The 21537-nt window shown below is 36.0% G+C and overlaps 1 protein-coding gene across 14 annotated transcripts in view; it reads left to right on the top strand.

Annotated features, from left to right (window-relative positions):
• Window positions 1-21537, top strand: part of MEF2C (myocyte enhancer factor 2C) — a 176132-nt gene that overhangs the window by 20522 nt on the left and 134073 nt on the right. For 2 of the 14 annotated variants that reach the window (XM_040239671.1, XM_040239679.1), the window contains exon 1: window positions 837-1209. The exons of 7 other annotated variants lie outside the window; for them this stretch is intronic. The gene's annotated coding sequence lies outside the window, so the exon portion shown is untranslated. Of the gene's footprint in view, window positions 1-201; window positions 227-836; window positions 1210-21537 lie in introns of those variants that run through there. 5 more of the 14 variants (XM_040239670.1, XM_040239682.1, XM_040239674.1 and 2 more) reach the window with 4 other exon arrangements.

Consider the following 21537-nt stretch of genomic DNA (forward strand, 5'->3'; position numbering starts at 1 on the left):
GCCGGAGACTCGGTTCTCTGAGCGTCCTCGGCGGCGTCGGGAGAGAGCGAGAGCCGGGAGCCACCGCTCGCGGTGTCGTCTTCAGCTGGAGCAATAAAGGATTGTCATTAGGTTTGCGTATGGCATGTGCCATTACCCCACCGTAAAACTAAAATTAGCAAAATGTCAGGAATGGAAAGATTGATTCACCCAAGATGCAATTATCATTTAAAAGTGCTTGATTGAGGTACTGATGTTCAGTGATTTATTCTGCATACCATATACATAATTAAAGTAGTGTAGTGGAGTAATTTATCAATCTAGTTGAGACTGGAGGGGTGAGGAGGGAACTGCTGGATGTTTGTTTTATTAAAAAAAAAAAATTGCTCCGAGGTCTGGTCCCGCCCCCCTTCTGCAAGAGTGAAACTGATGATTTCTCCAGCTCGCGAGGCGAGAGAGAGGGAGTCAACGGTTTGGGATTGTGAGGGAGGGAGAGGGGAAAAAAAGGCAGCGCGCGCAAAGGCAAGGGCAAAATAAAGGAAGAGAAGGCAAGAGGCGCTTCATGGGATGGGCCTCTTAGAACCCCAAGCCGTGCGCTCCTTTTTCTCCGCCACCCCCGCCTCCCCTCCCAATATCCTTCCACTCCCCCCGCCCCTCGCCTTTTTGACGCGATGTTTCAAAGGCTGTGAGCGGACTCTCCTTTTCCCATTCGTCTTCTGTCACTTCCTTCCTGGACGCAGTTTTCTGGACGAGTCTGGTTACTTTTAATCCGGCGGGCCGCCGAGAGCCACTTTCTCCTCCTCCTCCTCCCCTTCCTCCTCCCTCCTCCTCCTCCTCCTCCCCTCACTCCTCCGAGCGGCCTTGGAGCGCGCCCGCGAATGCGCGGCCCTGCGCGTGCCTCCCCCGCGCGCGCTCCTTTCGCGCGCTCGCGCGCGCGCACACACACACATCGTTTCTCCAGCTCTGCTCGCTCTGCTCGCAGTCAGACACTTGAGCACACGCGTACACCCAGACATCTTCGGGCTGCTATTGGATTGACTTTGAAGGTTCTGTGTGGGTCGCCGTGACTGCATGTTTGAATCAGGTGGAGAAGCACTTCAAGGCTGGACGAAGTAAAGATTACTGTTGTCGTGTTTTGTTTTTTGTTTTTTTTTTTCCTCTCTCTCTTTCTCTCTCTCTTAAGAAAAAGGAAAATATCCCAAGGACTAATCTGATCGGTTCTTCCTTCATGTAAGTACCTCTGACATTTCTCCAGGAAATAGAAATAGCCGGGGTATTGTCTCTGAAATCTGCATCAGTATATTCCACGGCACTGGGTCTACCGCTGTGCCTTTTTGAAGGTTGAAGTTGAGGCTTGTTGTGCATTTTTTCCCCTTAGGTTCCATGATTTTCTTGTGTGTGGCTAAAAGTAACTTTTTAGATAGTCCTATCTGTTTGCTCTCAGCTGCTGAAATCACTCCTGACTTGTTCTTGTCACATTGGTGTGTTTAAAGTTTCATGAAGTTAGTGCACGTCATTAGCATGTTTGCTCTGGGGCGGCATGTGGAGCCTGGTGGACTTTAGTATTTCACAGAATGTTCTGTGACCTTGAAGTACATGCCTTAAGATTTAGCCGGCAGTTCACCGTGGAAAGATGCTCCCGTGAGTCCCACCAGAGACTCTGATTTGCTTTGGGTTATGCTTCTGAGCCACTAAATCTTGGGATTAGTTTGAGCTAAAGCATGGCTGTCTGTCAGAGTATACCTTTGTGCATCTCCTTCCATTACCAAAGTGCTGTCTTGATGGGGGCTAATGTGGACAAAATGTGATACAGTGGCCAGGGTAGTCTACACATTTCACAGTTCTTGTTGAGACTTCAGTATATATCACTGCTCTTTAGGTCGTCAAATACATAGCTGTGTAAAAACAAATAAGGTTAAGTCACTGAAATTGCCATCTGTTTGGACTTTGGCTGAAAGTTACCAAACTCAGTGATAAAGTTTGGCACAAAGGAAGTATATACAGACGTGGCACATTGTTTGTTGTATTATTAAATATTATGCAAGTATTTAAATTTAATAGTGTTATGTCCTTCCCAGAATATGGCTAGTTATTCTTAAAGGAAATTGTATGTCTGAAACATGTCTGACTATTCTAGGTCCAGTAGTTACCATTTTGGGGAAAAGCCCTTTTTCTTCACATTTTAGGAATGTGTGTCTTTTGTATAAAATTCCTTTATATGTAAATGCTGACAGTATAATAAGTCGAATCAGGCTTTCTGCCAGTTCTCTAACCAGTCCTCAGTGGAGAATTGCTTTGACACAAAGTGCATTTTACTATTGTGAATCTGATCCTAACTCTAATAGTAACTGTCTTGTGAAATGGTTAGTGACTGCATGTATTTTCTAAGTGCTATGAAAGGAACTCTAGCTACCTCATTATACCAGTCAAAAAGAGTGACCAGGCTTTTTTTCACTGACACCTTGCAATAAAATTGTGGTTGCAAAGATGTTTATATAGAATATAATAACTCTGATCCCTAGGGACTTGGTAAGACATGGAAATGTGACCACCTGTGAACCCCATTTAACCTCTTTATTGCATACTAATTTTAGCTTTAAAGAGATTTACAATCTCTAATTTGAAACTAAAACATTTAATTTATAAAATATCAGTCTTGGCCAGTCTTTGAGAACATTCAGTATGTGCCAATATGGCACAGGCAGTTTTGGTTGAATATCGTGCAGTTAATAAATCATATTATTGTCTTCCAGTGTGTGCAAGAAATTATTTATCAAGATAAAGAGGTAGTTCTAAAGCAAGCAGATTCGGAACTTGACAGATAAAATGAGATGTACCTATCTAATGTCTTATCTCAAGAGGGAAAACAAATCTCTAAAATCAAGTATCTCATTCTATTTGTAGGAAAGTATATTTGGCTATGTATTAGACTTCTAACTCAATCCTAAAAGTTTTCATCAAAACATACTTTAAACTCAGTGTTTGTTTAAAATACGGTCCCCTGGCCAAGTTAAGGAGACAATAGTTGGTAGTTATTTTTCCTTCGGATTTTACTAAACTTTATAAAAATCTACTGTTTTTTACTAATGTAATTCACGCAGCTTTGGAGTATTTGTGGCATATTTTCCAGACTTCTTACTAAAGACAGTATTTTACCTCATTCATTAATTACATTCTGATTGCTGTAGAATATAGTGAAAGGCAATATTAAAGATGTAACTTTTATTAAATTTTAATTTGTTTCTTAGTTTTTAATAACAAATGAGCACTTTATAATAATAAGTCAATTTTTCAGCTTTCCGGAGCTGTTCATACTTTAAAAGTATGCAATCACATATGTGAACTCTTCAGAACAAAAACATATTAAAATTAAATACATGAAATTTAAATAACAAGGACTTTACTCTACCTTACCTCTTTTCTTCTTTGTAAACATAATTCAGTTTTCAAAATCTAGGGGAAATGGTCCATTCCAAGAGGCAGAAGGACTATCTAATGATTCAAAATTGAATCCTGGAAAAGCATCATGTTTTATATTTTTCAGATGTCTATGAGTTTCTTCCTTGGCCCTCACTTTACCAAATCAATAAACTGCATAACACTACAACTATATCTTTTCAATGAATGATTTATTGTGTTTAAACTTCTTTTATAAAACAACTGAGTTAAATAACTCCTTGGCATTTGTTAACATTATATTTCAAAACTTTCTTCTGTTTATTGTAGTATATTTTGTGGTTTTATTTCCCAATTCCACATGCGGTATATTTTGAGTGTATGAAATCTCAGAAAGTGACAAAAATAGGGAAATATCTGTGCAGCGACACTTGTCCTTCATAACAACAACAAAAAAAGAGTTATTAAATAGAGAACCCTGGCTTCAGAGACATGATTCAGAATAACATGGAAGAATTTCATATGCAATTAGGGATCACAGAGAGGACTTTAAAAAGACTATTAATAAAGTTCTACTTTTTTTTTCCCCAAAGCACATCCTCTGAGAAAACACCACGCAAATTAATATCTAAAACTTATAAAAATGCACATATTCATTTTATGAATACAGTGATTGCCTGGGCACCATGAAAAGATTTAATCACTGGTGCTGAGTCTGTGTGCTGCATGTGGAAGGGTAGGTGATTAAGATCCCGTCCTCAGCACTGTACCTTAATCTCATGGGCGCGTGGACTGCCCTGCACTCAGTAAAGCCTGACTGTTCACCGAGATCTGTCATCTTTAGGAAATCAAACCAGATTACAGAGGCGATTCACAAAACCAGGAGCGACAACAGAGTCTGTGCACCTTACAAAAGGCGGATTACGCAGTTCACATGTTATTTTGATAGGTCAAAGATAAAAGCTGATTGTTGAGGAATGGCAAGACACTCCAATTTCAAATGATTGCTAGATAAGTATACCACGACCCTGTTGCTTTATCATTATGAAGAGCCATTCAAACAGTAGAAAACTCAGTTTTCAAACGTCAGGCTTTCAATAGTGAAATAAGGAAAAACATGTACTTTATATATACATCCTCACTGCTTTCATTTTAAGTTCCATCACTTCTTTTGGAACAGGCTGCAAATTCTGGATGCTTATGTGAAGCAATTATTACTATAAGGTTTAATTTCAGTAGACATTTTCTGAGGCATTGTAGAGAGTACAAAACAGAATTTGCCAGAAATAAAACATACACTCACGGTATTGAGTAACCAAGCAGAAAATGCATGGTAGTCAATAGCCATTATGTTATTCTGTTACCAGATATATTCTTCACAAAAATGTGAAATTACATAATGAATTTTTATATTTGAAATAGATCTTCATAGATGTTTCTTGGTCAAAGTATATCTATTTCATGAATATTTTATAAAGGTCATTCTTTACAACAAAATGCGATGTTTTCAGAGTTTATTTCAGAGAAAAAGTTTTGGTTTACATAATAACATTTTGAAAACCCCTACTTTTTATGCATCCAACTCTACAGTAATTTCTTGCTTCTTTAAAAATTGAAGTCCTTTTTTACCCAACTGATGCCTCCTAGTGTTTCACACAATAAAACACTAATGAGTCACCCATAAATGTAAACATTGCATTTTCATTGCCTACATCTTCTGTGATAACATAAAATTAATATTTATGTGTTTAATTTTCTGTGCATTGTTATAATAAGATAGGAAATTCCAGTGAATGAGATGTTTCATCTGAATGGATTTGTGGTACACACTTGCAGGTTTTCTTTGACCATAACAATATCTTACTAAGTTTTAATAAGTTTATTACCATCAGCTCCAGTTCATATACTCACTGTTTATATTCACTCTTATTCCAAGTGATAAAACATAGGCATAGTAGCAGAGCTTCCATTTTGTAGGCCTGAAAATTATATAGCTGAGTTCATCAGCAAATGCCTGATGAACAAAGTGCAAAAGGACTAACCATTTAAATACTGAATATCTTTGAAAAGGTATAAAATTTTGCTCACTCGGTGTCTTTACACTTGCAAATTTCTGTGTAAAAGTGGAATTAGAAAAGAGGGTTTCAGAAAATATAAAGTAAAGATAAAGGTATAGATACCTACAAATATGAAGTATATCACATTATTAGAAAATAAGAATAGAAATAACTTGCTCTTGGAACATTGGCTTCTACGTAGTAGAAGGAAAACTTGTTAGAGGACAATTTTCATGACCAAAAAATTGTCAAATGCACAAACTAGAGGATAGCAACTTTGGTATGAGTTTTCTGTCATGAGGAGAGTGAGCGTAGCCTTTCAGTATTCATGCACTTACGTGATTTCAGACAACTTTCTGATTCCACTTATGAAGGATGGATATTTCAGTTTCTGGATATTTTTTCCTTAAAGAATTTATGAAAGGGAGGAACCATTCTTCTAATGGGTCTTAAGTTCAAAGGCTGCACTCAGAAACCTGTAACATTTATGGACCTCCTCCTGAGTTGTCATACGCACACAGGTGCACAGAAACACTCCCAGCTTTCTTCCATTAACACTTACAAGTGCTCTGAGTGTCCAAACATAGACACTAGGCAGAGGCTGAACAGAGTTCATTTCTGTTACCTCTGTATGCATCATTTAGTTGTCCCCAAACACACGCATTTTAACAATATTTGACTCTCATTTAAGATTTTCTAGTTTGGTCAGTAATACAGTGCTATTCCAATTTTTTGCATATTGGACACATTTCAAAGAATGTTAGGGGGTGTGTTCCTTTCGTTCAAGGAAGCAAACATGTAGAAAGGGGTGGACCTTTCCCACAAGAGCCACATTTCTTCCCTTGGAGAATTGAAGCAAGTATGTAAGTGAATAACAGCATGAGAAAGAAAATAATTTCTAGTCATTTGCTATAGTTAGCGAGCAAAGGAAACTGTCAGGTTTTTCTTAAAAGCAATTCTTGTTGATAACCTCTCTCACACTGAAAAAAAGTCTATGCTGAAAAATAGTCTATGAAAATTTTGTTCTCTTGATATTAACTTCTATAAAGCCCACTGGAATTAATCTTGCTTAAAACAAGATCTCAGTAGTAACTATTTTACAGATATGTTGAGGCATAAAGAAAGAAAGAGCTAAAAGCACCCTTTCGCGACCTCTCTTAAAAATAAGTAGATAGCATCAATAGTTTTTGTCTGTGCAAGAAAAATAATTATGGAAAATTCTGTAACAAAGAATATCATTAGAAAAAAGATTATCCAATATAGTATTATCTAACATTTCTTTGGAATTATTTTAACATTAACTACAAAAAGGAAAGTCATATTCCTACTAAATATGGAAATTATATGATACCTGTTACATAAATATTTGGGTGTGAGGTGGTAATATGAGTAGCATTCATTTGTCTTCACCGTAAAGCATTCTTGTACATTGTCATTATATTGCTTCAGTTAAATCTCTGTATTTATTTTTTAAATATCGCCAGTGGGAAACAAAGTTTAAAGTATACATGAAGATTGTCTTCTGAGGACATTATAAAGGAAATCGGCAATCTTGCAAGCATTGGAAACAGTAAACCTGTTACAGGCAGATTTCTGCAGGAATCATTACTCTTTAATAATGCAGATGTTATAGAGACTTTATTAATTCTTAATGCTGTAAGTTTGAAATGAATGGAACAGTGTTGTTCATCCTGCAAGTGGTTGCGATTCATGTGGAATGACAATGCAGATCTTCTAGTAATGATTTAAGTACCTTGAACTTTTTTCTAGAGACTGGAGATACTGATCTCTGAAGCAGTCCCTGGTGAGAACCTGCTTTTTCCAAAAGACTAGCCTGAGTGTGGTCTGGTTTTCCTCTTGTATCTTGTTGTCATAGATAAGATGCACATGAAGAATTCATATAAATTGTTCTTAGATACCATGGATCTCTAGCATATTGGATATAAAAAGCGATAGAGAATGGTCTTGATAGAATGTGAAGTGTATTTTTAAAAACAGCTAACAACTATCCCTCTCGCTTTTTCACATGTCTGTGATTCTTTCAGCAAGTTAGAATGATAGCACAAGAATGCATCTTTCCTGGAACCCTGAAAATAGGCAGCTTTGGCTTTAGATATGCTTATTTATTTGCAAAATTAGGAAATAGATTCATGAGCGTAAATTAGTGGGGACAGATAAGGAAATTAGTCTCCTACTTAATAGAGTAAACATGACTTTTTTTAACCTTCTAATTAATTATTGACCGTGCGTGAGGTATACAACCAAGGCTTATTATGGAAGCTGGTATTATTGCTTAATGTAACATGAGGGATTGGGGTTTCTTTAAAGTAATTTTTGAAGATGCGATTATTTAGCAGAAATATTCACTGGAGCATTTTATTTTTAGAAATCACGGTCACACAAGGAAACCTTCATAGGACCGGCTACCTAATTGCAGTCAAAAATCTCTTTAATGAATGAACACACGCACACACAGAAGGACACACATTTTAAGAATATAATGGCCCTATATTTTTCAGCTTTCCGGCCACATTCTTTATATCTGAACAGAACGTATGTGTCTAAGCAGATGTTTTAAGTTATATCTTTCATGTAGGTGAGTCTGTAAATGTACCATTTAACTTAAATGGCTTTGTGGGAAGGTAGTTTGAGGAGTTTTAAAAGGGAGGGGAAAAAAAACCCTCCAGTTACTATAGTTTCAGCTCTTTTCTTTTTAAAAACAGTAATTACACTCAGGATAAAGAAAGAAAAATAAACTCTTTTAATTCTTTGTAACATCCACAGTTTCTGAGGTAGAGTTCTGGTGTATTTTTATTTCTGAATATGCAGGGCAGGTACTGGCAGCAGAGCTACAAAATGAAAACTTCCTGGCTGCAGACCAGACACAGCGCACAGTGCCACATCTTAAACTTCCCCTCTTCTGTCTCTGAGTGATTTCAGCCCCAAGTAATGTCCTTTTTTCCCCTTGCGTAGGCTAAGGACCAGAGGGCCTTCTTCCTGGGCACTCTCTCTGGGAAAGGAAAAGCATAACGTTTCCCTTCTTAAACTTGAAAACTCTGCCTCTTAAATCACTGAGACATTAACTGCAAAGTGAATTCAGCATGTTTCTTTTTGCTTCCCCTAGAGAGGTTAGAATGCCTAAAACAATAGGTGTAAGATAGAAAATGAGCCCTCTTCCCCACCCTCCCCTCCTCCAGCACACACAGGCCCAATCAGATGTCTGTATTTTTTTGTTGTTGTTTTGCTGAGAAAAATATAATGATATCTTTTCAATGAAGCTTGTGCATTATATTCCAGATATGTTAGGTCATTTTGTGATGCAAATTAACATTGAGTGGTTTTTGTACTTATCTCGGGGAAATAGCAATGTTCTACCACAATATGTGGCACTTCGGTCGCTTTTATTGATAAACACTCACACTTTTAATGATTACGAGGTCAAAATACAAAGAGGGAAAATACGGGCTTTAGTTGTCAGGTTTGGTTTATGTTTTTTACTTGAAAGGTGTGTTGTGGGTAGTGTATTTATTACCATGCAAAATACATCAGTTTCTAAATATCTGCATTAATATTCTTTGCATTTGAAATTGTAGTGTGAAAGCTCATACTTGTAAAATATAGTTTAAAAAAATTGTTAAAACCATTCTTTAATTACCAGTTACATTTTCAACCATTAGCAACGTGATTTTTAAAAATCCTTTTAAAAAATAATTTCTAGCTGCCATGGCTCCTTTTAATCTGTAGTAGAATTCTGATTTGTGTGAAGTGGAGTCAAATTATTGCCAGCACACCTTTCTAAAACTGGCCTTCTGTTGTAGAAGTACAAAGTGAAAGCCTTAAGTAGAAAGTATTACTGTGTAATAAATATTTGTTCCAACTTTATTTTTAAACTAGATTATTGATTTCACAGTATACAAATAGCATATACATGTTAGTTCATTCATTAACCCACTAAACCAGTGATTAATTGCCTGTATAAAATTTACTACATCAGACTAATAGTTAAACATAATTTTATTTCTCCTTAAACTAAAACAGATAGGAAAGGTAATTTTAATTATGCTTGAATATTAAGAAACTGTTTTCTGTAGATGCAAGTATTTCCTAATAGAGTGTTAAGAAATTAACACAACATGGACTTTTAAAGGAAACTTGTGAGAGTATGATCACAATGGCCTTCCTTGGTGTTATGAGTAAGAGCCCTACGCCTGGCACACTTTCAAACCCTATTAACAAGAGGAAAAAATGGTAAACTTTTTTTACATATGTTAATATACATAGGAGTCAGTAATTTTTTATAATTATTTTGTATAAAATTAGACATTCTTATTTAAAAATTCAGATTCAACCTTTAAAATTATGCTTTCATTTAGGATATGGCACGAGATTTCTTTATCTTCTTGGAATTCTCCCTAACCATAGTATAATTTGAATCATCACCGCTCAATAAATATTGTTAGACACACTGTAAAGTTTCAGTTGTTCAATATGTGCCCTGGATAAATTTTTAATAGAAAATGGATTGTCTTACTATTTAAATATTACAAAACTATGCCTGATTAAAGCATTAATCTCTTGGAGGTTCTTAAAGTAGGTAATTCACTGGGCAAGAAATAAAATTTTTTTAAACAGTGAATGAGTAAATTAGCATGTACTGTTTTAAAGCTGCCTTATTTCTGTTCACATTTGGGAAGACTTAAGTGTCGGAGGGTCTTAAAGTAAAGGTTTGGTGGTTGAGAAAGTTGGTCTTTTCACCCTTCTTTTATAACAGTTAAATATATTTGTAGAAGGTGGAAGTTCAGACCTACTTTCATCAGGGTTACTTTTCTTAACTAAATGAAGAGGAACCAACCTGGCTATTTTTTTTTTTTTTTGAGAAGTGTATCCATTCATTCATTTCTATTTTTTATTAGAAGATCACTTTTAACCTAGCATCTGTCTAGGTTGTAGGTTAAGGAAATAATTTTGGCTACATGTTTCTTTTCTGTCACTGTTGAGTGTTTCTTCCCCTTAGAAAAAACAAAAAGAAAATTTCACGATGACATTAATAGATTTGTAAAGGGCCAGGTAGAATACTCAGAACCATTGCTTGTTTCCCTATGGTCCTTTGGTTGAAATGAATGGCCAGTGTCCCTTCTAGGACTATTTGATCCTTCTTGAGTTAGCCTGAGCACCAGGTGATAATTTTTGACTTCGCTCATGTTTTAGCTTAAAAATCAAAGAATTCTTGACATTGTTCTTTCTTCAATTTTTGTTGTTTTTTGATTCTCTCTTGAGTTCTCTTCTTGCTTCAGAATATTGGTATTGTGAGAAAGCAAGTGCACTTTTATTTTGTTTTCACTACACATGTGAGATCACAGAATTGTCTCAGGTGTTAACTTATCTTCTGACACTTGAGAGATTGATGTGGTTCATCATAGCCCAATGCCATGTCACGAAAGAGCTCCAGACACTGATCTTAAAGCAGCAAAGACTACAGAACGGTGTCTTTATAAGGAAGCACTGACAGCTTTGGAGTCAGCAAATGGTGCATCCCCGGCAAAAATGCATAGTGTTATGAAGTCTTAGGAGATGGTACAGTTATTGGACTAGTTGAACCAAATTTAGGCCTTGATTATGTTCATTGAAGTGCTGGGTCAGAACTCCAAAGGGTGTGTGTGTGTGTGTGTGTGTGTGTGTGTGTAGAGGAAAAGATGGGTTGAAAAAAAATGCAAAGAGAATGAGAAACAAAAAGTATGAGAGGATAAGGATGAATGCAAGAGAAAATCAGATTGATTTTCAGACGTAGAGTTTGAAGACCACATTGTTATACTTAATATAATTTCTTTAATTTTACGTATGTGTGCTATTAGACAAATAGACCCATAAGCAATAGACAGTAATGGTTAAAAGCGAAGATCAAACTGGGTTCAAAATCCAGTCTTCCATTTACTGGGTAGTGGCTGTAGGTAGGTTATTTAACCATCAGAAAGCATTGTCTTCAGCATCTGTAAAATGGGAATAATAATACCACCCATCTCTTAAAGTTGTAATGATTAAACAGGATAATACATATAAAAATGAATGTAAGTGATCAGTAATTAGTAAGTTATTATGTTTTAGTCGCTAAGTTGTGTCCAACTCTTTCTACAACCCCATGGACTGAAGCCTGCCAGGCTCCTCTGTCCATGGATTTCCCAGGCAAGAATACTGGAGTGGGTTGCCATTTCCTTCTCCAGAGGATATTCCTGACCAAAGGGTCAAACCTACATCTCCGGCATTGCCAGGCGGATTCTTTACCGCTGAGCCATCAGGGAAGCCTGAATTATTATTGCAGCACTACACTATATTTTAATCATTTTATCTTCCTGCCAATGATGAGCATTTAGAAATGCTTGGTGGGAATCATTATTTTGAACTTTTTGTCAATAATACTTTCATACCATTAAAATTGGGTCACTTTCAGGTCAAGTCTCTTAATTCTGATGTTACATGAGGTGAGTGCTAATGATCGCTGAGTACAATATACTTCAAGAAAATAAAAATCTTTCACAGATCAGGTGTTATTAATAAATATCACATGATTTTTAGAACCAAAAATGTAACCAAAGAAACCAAATAATTTCATCTATGAGTTTTATAAGCTGTTTATTGGAAGTTCTGAATTCCAGATAGATTAATGCTTAGTTTTAATAAAAATTCATTTTAGAGGAAGTATTTGAGATACATAGAGTTGTTATATTATTTTAATAGTGAAAACAACATCACCGAGAATTCTGAAGGGTTTTTTTTCTCAGCGTTAGTATGAACCACTTTCGAAGGATTTATTAGTATTCTTTATTTTTCTTATTACATAATTTTGACTGTCTGTGGAGATTAAATTAATTTTTGAAGACTGAGTGTCATTTTACTCATCTTTCTATTCCTTCACAATCACTCTTGCATATAATAGGTATTCTATCGAGATTTGTTGAATAAATTAGTAAATTTTGTTCACTTGTAAAGGTAAAACATATTTTATTGAAAGAGTTAAAAAATAAAAAGCACCTCTATTGTCCTTTTTCCCCTTTTATGTATACCTTTTTAGAAGCATTATTGATTGTAGTCATAGTTTATCAACTTTGAGATGATGGAAAAATGAACAATTTAAGCATTTTTTTTAATGTAAGAAATACAAAGTAGTACAGAAAATATAGAAGTTTACCTGAGGATTATACCTTTTGATAACACAAACAAACAAAGTTAGGTAAGATGTGGATGAAAATGGAAATAAATCTGGTCTCAGAGTCTGCCTACCCCTTTTTTGTTCTGCTTTTATATTCACTTAATTTCTCAAAAAAAAAAATCATATTTTGGGTGACAGGTAGTGTTGATGAGGCTTGCCCTGTTTAGGCAGCCTGTGGAGTTGCAACTACTTGAAATTATTCTCATGCTCTTGAATAACACCCCTCCAGAGTGCACCTTAAATTTTAGCTTTCTTTTCTGGCCCTGTTTTAAGGCCTGGATAAAGAGTGCTCATTGCAAGGAATCCTTGCAGAGTGGACTTCCCTATGGTAGAACAGCATGGACAGCTCCCAACTCTGCAATCCAGGATGCCTCTAAAAGCTTTAATTTAAAAATAATAATAATAGTAATAATAAGTCTGCATGAAGATGATGGTGCCCTCTAAGGCACATGGGCTTAGAGAATTACTCCCATCTGCACCCCCTCCCCCTGCTCAGTAGCCCTTTCCAGGGTTATGATTACTGGAAAATGGCTGTTAATCACCAGATTTTTTTTTTTGACTGCAGCTGCTTTAGTCAGACTACTGATCTATTAAACAACTTCGTCTCTAGTTTAAAATTTGCATTGTATACTGTATAGAATAAATTTTCATTGTAATCAGAGCATCCAGGAGAACTTACTGATATGATTTATAGAAGCACATTTGTTTTTATGTATGGACCTCTCTAGTGCTATTGAGCCAACTGTTTAAACAATATTGTGGTTGATCAGCATAAAATCAAATATTGTAGCACTATTGAGTGCAAGCAGCATTTACAATAGTCACGTTTGCAGAATATTTGAATTGTGGTATATTTAGCACTTGGCAGTATAATAGCCATATAATTCAGAACTTAACCCAGATTATTTAAAATTTGATTTGAACCTGAAAGGGTTTTAGAAGTTTAGCATTCTCTTACCAGACTGTGGTAGAGTGGTTTGGCCTGTTTTTCTACCCAGATGCTTATTAGATTTGCCATAATTTGAAGAAATAATCCAAAACTTGAGTCAATATTTATTGCAAGGTCAAGGAACTCTGCTCCATGTTATGTAGCAGCCTGGATGGGAGGAGAGTTTGGGGGAGAATAGATAGCACTTTGCTGTCCACCTAAATCTATCACAACATTGTTAATTGGCTGTACTCTGATGCAAACTGAAAAGTTTAGTAAAAAAAATTTAGTACAAGGAGAGGACAAAACAGCTCTTACTTACAAAGGACCCTTTTAAAACACATTCTTACATGTTAAATTGACAGGCTACAAGAGGAGGTTGGATGAAGTTCATCATGTTGGAAAGAATGTTTCAATTAAAGTTGAGCACTTTCTCTTCCAGGTCTTTTTTTTCTCCATTTTTTATTTGCTGTGCCAAGGTATCCATGTGCGTTTTTCCACTGTCATCTGGCTCATTCCCAGCAGATGCACACAATCTGTTCTGCTGTCACTAACAGGGTTCGGTTTATGAAAAGAATGTGTCAGAACATGCCACTATAGTCACTTTTACAGGTTTTTTTTTAAGAGTAACTGAGAATATATGCATTGCCCTAGTTTTATTGTACTCAGCCTTTAAGAGATTTCTAAGAAACTTTTATAATATTCAGAGACCAAAAGCTTTCTTCCAAACATATTTTTGGCCAAATATTTACTTTCTATTAAAAATAAAATTTTAAAATTCACAAACATCTATGATGATGAACAAAATGTATTGTATTTAAATTTTAGAGTAGGTTTTCATAGGAATGTTTAAAATAGACCAAAGGTTTTTATGAAAAATCAAATTTCTAATTATAGAATTTATCTTATACTCATTAAATTACATATACTAACAACAAGCATACTCTCCTACTCAAATCAAGGCTTTATTTTTAAAAATATCGTGACATACTGTTTCGTATCATTATTTGACTTGATAGATAATGTTGATTTCCTTAAGTCTTTGATACCATTAAATTAAATCAAAAGCAGTTAAACTAACAAATACGTCTTCATTCTGTATAACGACTTTTGATAATCTGTATCTCAAAGTATTGTAACATTCTTTTCCTTCATAGATACCCACGTTTTAAAAGCGTAATAGGTAAATATTTCTGAAGTTAATTTTTATTTGTTAAAGCGTCTCTGTCCCTATCAAATATTCTAAACAAATATTCAGAGTTTTGCTGTCTTCTCCATATAAAACATTTCTCTGGTTTTATGTACAAGTAAAGAAAAATTGAGCAATGGAAACGTGTATTTATTCCTGAAAAAAAATGAACTCAGTAAGTTAGCAGAATTTGAAGTTTATGAGTAGTAAGTACATATTGCATATATATGCACATGTGGATAGATAATGGCTACACATTTACTTTTGTGTACAGATCATGGTACTTAAGTTATCTCCCAGAACTGAAGATTTTCAAATGTACTTAAGTGCTAATTTTAGATTTTTAAAATAATTTTTGATATGAAGATCAACTCAAAGTTTGGTAAATTAAAAATTTTTTTAATCAAAGTTGCAGTTCATATGAACTAAAATGAAGATTATTAATGAATAATCACTTATACAAATTAACCGTTAATTATATATTATATTTGTGGGCTTCCCTCATAGCTCAGTGGTAAAGAATCTACCTGCAGTGCAGGAGACCCAGGTTCAATCCCTGGGTTGGGAAAATCCCCTGGAGAAGGGCATGGCAACCCATTCCATTATCCTTGCCTGGAGAATTCCATGGACAGAGGAGCCTGGAGGGCTACAGTCCATGGGGTCACACAGAGTCGGACACGACTGAAGCGACTAACCAGCAGCAGCAGCATGTTTATTTATATAGGAAAACTAATTATTAGGTTTCTGCATAAAGAAAATTTATGAAATATATTTTAAGATATAATTTATGTCAGAACTTTTTTCTGATTACACAGCTGATACCCTGCCACGTATAGAGACCTTCTTCAAACAGCTTCACAAATTTTAGCAAGAAAATCATTTTCTTGGCATGCATTGGCTCTCGTCACATGATGTAGATTAATTGCTAAATTATCTTTCTAGAGTTGTATCAAATGATTGTTATAGTAAGTTTTCTTAATAGCTAAAGAAAGAAAAGTCCTTGGTGGTTAAATTTGAAATACAGTAGTGTATCCATGTCTATCAATTGATTTTGTTACATTTTTGATAGTGTGAGCAGGGCAAATGTATTTAAGATGTGTGACAGAGGTCAGTTCTGGAGCTCACTTTTTCTAGCCAAAGTTTTCGTTTATTCTTGACAGTATGGGTCAGATAACTTTAGTTTTTAATTAGCCTGTAGTACTTGAATTGTTTAGTTTTGGTAATCCTCAATGTTTGCTCTTGGCTTAAGAAGCCTATTCTATACCAGGAATCACAGCCGGTGAACTGAAAAGAATATTTGGTCAAACCCCATAAGATGTAAGAGCCTCTTACTCGTCCCCTCAAAGCCCTCGGCAGTGGGGCTGAGAGAGAACAGAGAACATACGTCATTTTGTATTACAAGATGGTAGACTTGACCTCACCAGCTGATTACTGCTGATACTGGGGGAGGAGTCCCAGGGTTGGGAGAACAACCAGAATCTTTTCTTTTGCTACAGTTTGAACGCACAGATCATTTAGAGACAAAACTTCATAGGCAAACTTAATCATGCTTATCATGAATGACTAATCTTTAAAATCCTCTGCTTACCATTCAGAGTGTAAATACAAACTTAAATTTCATTGGGAAAAAAAAAGCTCACTCCTCTTAGCGATATTCACAGAACTTAAAGAATATTTGCAAGGATGGTTTGCATTGTGAAATACTTAGTATATAGAATACCAGGTCTTCTAAAAAGATAGGCTCTTTTAGGGACTTCCCTGGTGGTCCAGCAATTAAGCCTTCTTCACCTTGTCGTGCAGGGGGAGTGGGCCAGGGAGCAGAGATCCCACATGCCTCCTGGCCAAAAATAAAGAGTTTAGAAATGGTCCCCATTAAAAAAAAAAAAAAGCTCTTTTATCTAATAATTCATTACACAGAAACAATTAAAATTTTTCCCCAATTTTATTTTTAACAATTAAGGGAAGAATCATTTTGAAGCTTGAAACTCTCCTGGTTCTCTAGAATATAAACTATGGGACCAGTTTATCTCAAAAATACTTTTGGATTTTGCCAATTGCCTCAATTTCCGACATGAGTACCACCCTGCCTTGTGGTTGGGAGGTAATTCTTTCTTTGCATTTGCTTAGTCATAGGTCTTTTTGGAGCAAAGAAAGATTATTTTTGTAAAGCTGTCCCCAAAATATGTATTATTCATAGACAAGAAACCCATCAAAGAGTCTCACTGCACGGGTAATGATAGGTTGGACTGCAGTGACCAGAAGGGCTCTCCACCAGCTTTCTTTGGGGAATTTAAAGACAGTTGTAGCTTTTTTCCATCTGCATCAACATATGTTGACCAGTTGGTTTTCAGTTCTTGCTGGCTTGGTGGCTGGAAGTAAGACCGATTTTCTATAAATATAATTGATACTTTCAACTATGAGTTAGGAATTCCACTTTTAAATACTTTTATTCAGCATCACTACTCAAGATGTCTCTAATAACCCCCAGTAACTTTTATGACATGTGTCAAAAGCATGTATTATTCATTTGAAAGTATTATTAATTACAGCTATTCCCACAGCTAACTTTCTTGAAGAGCTTACTGTATATTTGGGCACTGGTTTAAGAGCTTGAGCATTAACAAGCATTAACTCATTTTTTCCTCAAAACCAAACGGTACAGGCACTGTTATTATCCCCATTTTATAGATGAAGAAACTGAGGTAGAAATAATTTAAACAACTTGCCTAACAGGGATTTACTTTGTTAATGGCAGAGCTAGAGCTTCAAACCGACAGTCTCGAGTCCACTCTCTTACCCACTAAGTCAAAGTCTCACATACATTCTCTTAGCAATGAGATAAGAAAATGGAAATGACTCAATTATAGAAACTTAATTTTGCATGGCGTCATGGCGAAAAGTGTTCAGTAACCCCAGAATGACATGTTATACCCATGTTTGTGTGATATGTTGATGTGGTGATATTTCTCTTTTTAAAGACAAATTAATTCTTGGTCTATGATACAGTTCTATATTGTTACCCTGGAAAGGAAAATATATATATTAACTATTTGATAGAGTTTCTTTCCACAAGCTTATTACTATCTGTGAAAACGGATTTTTCCAGTTAGAGTATTACCTTTAACTGAAATGTGAACAACTGGTTTTATGTCATCTCCATCTAGTGATGTACATTTTGCTTCTCACTTTTTAAACTGCTTTAATTTTTAACCTTTTTTTAACCTTTAGTGGGTAAGGAATCGTAGCAATTTACAAAATTTTAATTTAAGAATGAAAGCTGTGTAGTAGTTTATACATAGATATTAAATGTGTTTCAGTAGTTAATTTAACTCGTACAGGTGCATATTCTAGAGAATTTTTAATTCAGGCACACCTTGTAATATATTCTCTTTGTAGTTAAAAAAGAGAAACAACAAAACATTAAAACCAGATAGATTTGAAATATTGACAAGTTAGAACAATTTGCATTATATTTGAGAACTAGAAAATGTTACATCATTTATTCACCAAATACATGGCTTTGTTTTTAATTGAATAGTTCTATATTCAGTAAAAGGCCTTTTGAAAAAGGAAAAGGATCACTTTTAGAATTGTACTATGAAAAATAATATAAAATTTCTGTCTTCTAATAAACAACTTTTCTTGTTTTTTCATAAAAGCATTACCACACTCTTAAAGTGAGGAGAGAGACAGGTCAGAGGTCAGACAGGATTCAGATACTTCTGAATTACCAAATGTGTACACTCTGAACTTCAAAATTAGTAAGTGCCTTATCTTTACGTCATGGATTCCCTGACAAATTTCCACAGTGAATTTTAGTAACAGCATTTGGTTCGCTTTATTTTGCTGTTAAAGAGAATCAAATGCGTATTTGGATTACCATGCAAACACCAAAATAGTCTTTGTTCTCTGTATTTAACAATGCTTTTATTAGAAATATGACTTGAAGATTTGGGAATTAGGTATGTAATCTGGAATTAATTGGCCACAGTGATAAATGGCCTCCATGTCACTTTGAGGTGCCCACTGGCAGGGGCAGTTTTGTGTGCTTTACACAATAGTAAGCGTACTGGTAACACTATATGCATTCTTATCTTTCAAACAAAACAACTAGTCAGTATCCCTCCTAATGTGATTTTGACTGTAGTTGTTTGAATTCCCTTCTTGGAGCTTCCCAACTGTAGAGCACACTCTAAGACTCCATAAAACACCAGATTTATATTGAATGTCCATACACAAGAACAACTATTCTAAATGTAGAGGAAGTAAGAATTCACTAAGCAGACCTGGATTACTCAAAGACTGGGGAGGAATCATAGCTATTGGCTAATTCCATAAATGATAAATGATTACCAGTAATGTTTCTGGAAGAGGATTATGATGTAGTTAATATTGCCTTTTAAGGCCTTTTTTTTAATAGCTGTGATCATTGAAGGACTGAAATCAACTAACTGTTTCACACAGACTCCATACAAATTTGTGAGCTGTAATTGACCTTGGGTATATGTTAAGTGACAAGGTCAGAGGTAGGAAACTTTGGTTGTCCTGCATACAGTTAGTTTGGAGCAGTAGTTCTCAATTGTGACTGTATGAGAGCTTTAAAAAACTGCTCATGCCCATCCACTTCCAGATTTGGATGAAATCAGCCTGCTCTTTTGGCATTGCTCTTTCTCAAAGCTGCCTGGGTGATTTTAATGTGAAGTCTGGGTGAGAACCACTATTTAGAAGAAACATGTGAATTTTGAACTTAGTCATACAACTCCATGCATTCTGAAATTTAAATGAACAAGCTTATAGTTTGAAAACTGTCTTTGGTTTTGCCCGTAAAATGTCTACTGCTATTCCCTAACACTTCCTCTTGGACATCAACTCAGAATTTATTAATCAGTCAGCTCATTCACTAAGTGTTTAAAGCGAAATGGCTTGCAAGGTGTTAAGGATGCAAAAATGAAAGATGGAGTCTTCTCTGTCCCCGAGGAATTCAGTCTGGCAAGGGAGATGACCTTGCAGGTGCCATTGTGAATGTAATATGATCACCAGTGTCCTACAGGTATGTTGAAGGTACAATGGTTAATGTTCAACTTTTGCGGGAGATGACTGGTCAAGTCAGTCTTCAGTAGAAGAAAGGACACCTAAAGTGAGTGGTAAATAATGAGTCAAATCCTGGCAGTATTCTGGAAAAGGCAGTTCATCACCAAAAATGTCACAGACTTTTAGAAGTTTTCTTTTTTTTTTAATGGCCTGCCATGTTTTCAACCTTGCCGCCCTTTGGGAGAGGTTGCCCAGGCCTTGCCCAAGACTTTAGTCTCTTCTGAAACTGGTAACATCTAATGAAGCTTCCCTGGTGGCTCAGAGGGAAAAGCATCTGTCTGCAATGCGGAAGACCCGGGTTCGATCCCTGGGTCGGGAAGATACCCTGGAGAAGGAAATGGCAACCCACTCCGGTACTCTTGCTTGGGAAATCCCATGGAAGGAGGAGCCTGGCAGGCTACAGTCCATGGGGTTGCAAAAAGTTGGACATGACTAAGCGACTTCACGTTCACTTTCTATCAGTGAAGCTGTGAGGATGGTGCTGGAAGTGGGACGAGTCTAGCTAATCCCCTTTCCATTCTCGGGTATGACAGAAAACCTCCCTGTTACAGACCTCGAGGTGACTTGGAGGTTTGCTCTTCCTCTCTCCCCACTCAGGCCCTGTTTCCTAGACACAGCTGAAAGGAAGGACAGCCTGATCCAAGTCCTCCTCTGCAATTCACTGTTTGGACAGGGATGTAGAACAGGGTATGAATGAGAGAGAAGAGTACCAACAGTGAGATGCTACCAGGAATACTTCATATTGGAGACACAATTTTTATCTCCTACAAAAAATTATTTTAGAAAAAAACTTCATATGGTCTTTCTTTTTTTTCCCTTGTTCTAAAAAAACAAAAAACTTTTTAAAATAGATAAATAAAAGGACTTTAGGGAATGTCATAACCTTATTTAAAAACATGATGTACTTTGGTGGTGGTGGTTTAGTCACTAAGTCATGTTCGACTCTTGCGACTCCCACAGACTGTAGCCCGCCAGGCTCCGCGGTCCATGGGATTCTCCAGGCAAGAACACTGGAGTGGGTTGCCCTTTCCTTCTCCAGGGGATCTTCCTGACCCAGAGATAGAACCCAAGTCTCCTGCATTGCAGGCAGATTCTTTACCAACTGAGCCACCAGGGAAACCTATTGTATACTTTAAAATTACTCTATTAAGGGTCCTCTAAAAGAAGAGAATAAACTTGTAAGACATTGCAAGCCATGACTTTATAAGATACATAGAATCCAAGAAACTGGACTTGTTCTTTCTATATTGCCAAACAAACATACAACACACACACTCAGCTTCAGAAGACAGAAAAGGCAAGACATGCAGAGGAAATAAATATATTGGTTCCACAAGTTACCTAGGGAAATGTTGCGTTTTTTCATAGAAAGCTTTACTGTGAAATGAGCCACATCCAATTTTATATAAAGGGGGTTAGATGGTGGTCTTAATTATATAATGGAATAAACTTCCAAGTCTGTAAACAAACTTTTCATTTCAGCTCCTAGACCATGTTATTTCCACAAACCAGATCCCTTGTAAGTCCAGCTTCATATTGCGAAGACAGAGGGGAAACTGAAATGCAGTATTTCATTAATCATATCCCAGTGACTAGAGTAGAGAATTAAATTAGTTATGAAAGACCAGGTACTTGATCTAATGGATTGATTTTTCTGGAAGTCATAAAATGAACTGAATTTGGTCTTAGATAG

The sequence above is a fragment of the Oryx dammah genome, unplaced genomic scaffold (genome assembly GCF_014754425.2).
Source record: "Oryx dammah isolate SB20612 unplaced genomic scaffold, SCBI_Odam_1.1 HiC_scaffold_5, whole genome shotgun sequence".
NCBI lineage: Eukaryota > Metazoa > Chordata > Mammalia > Artiodactyla > Bovidae > Oryx > Oryx dammah.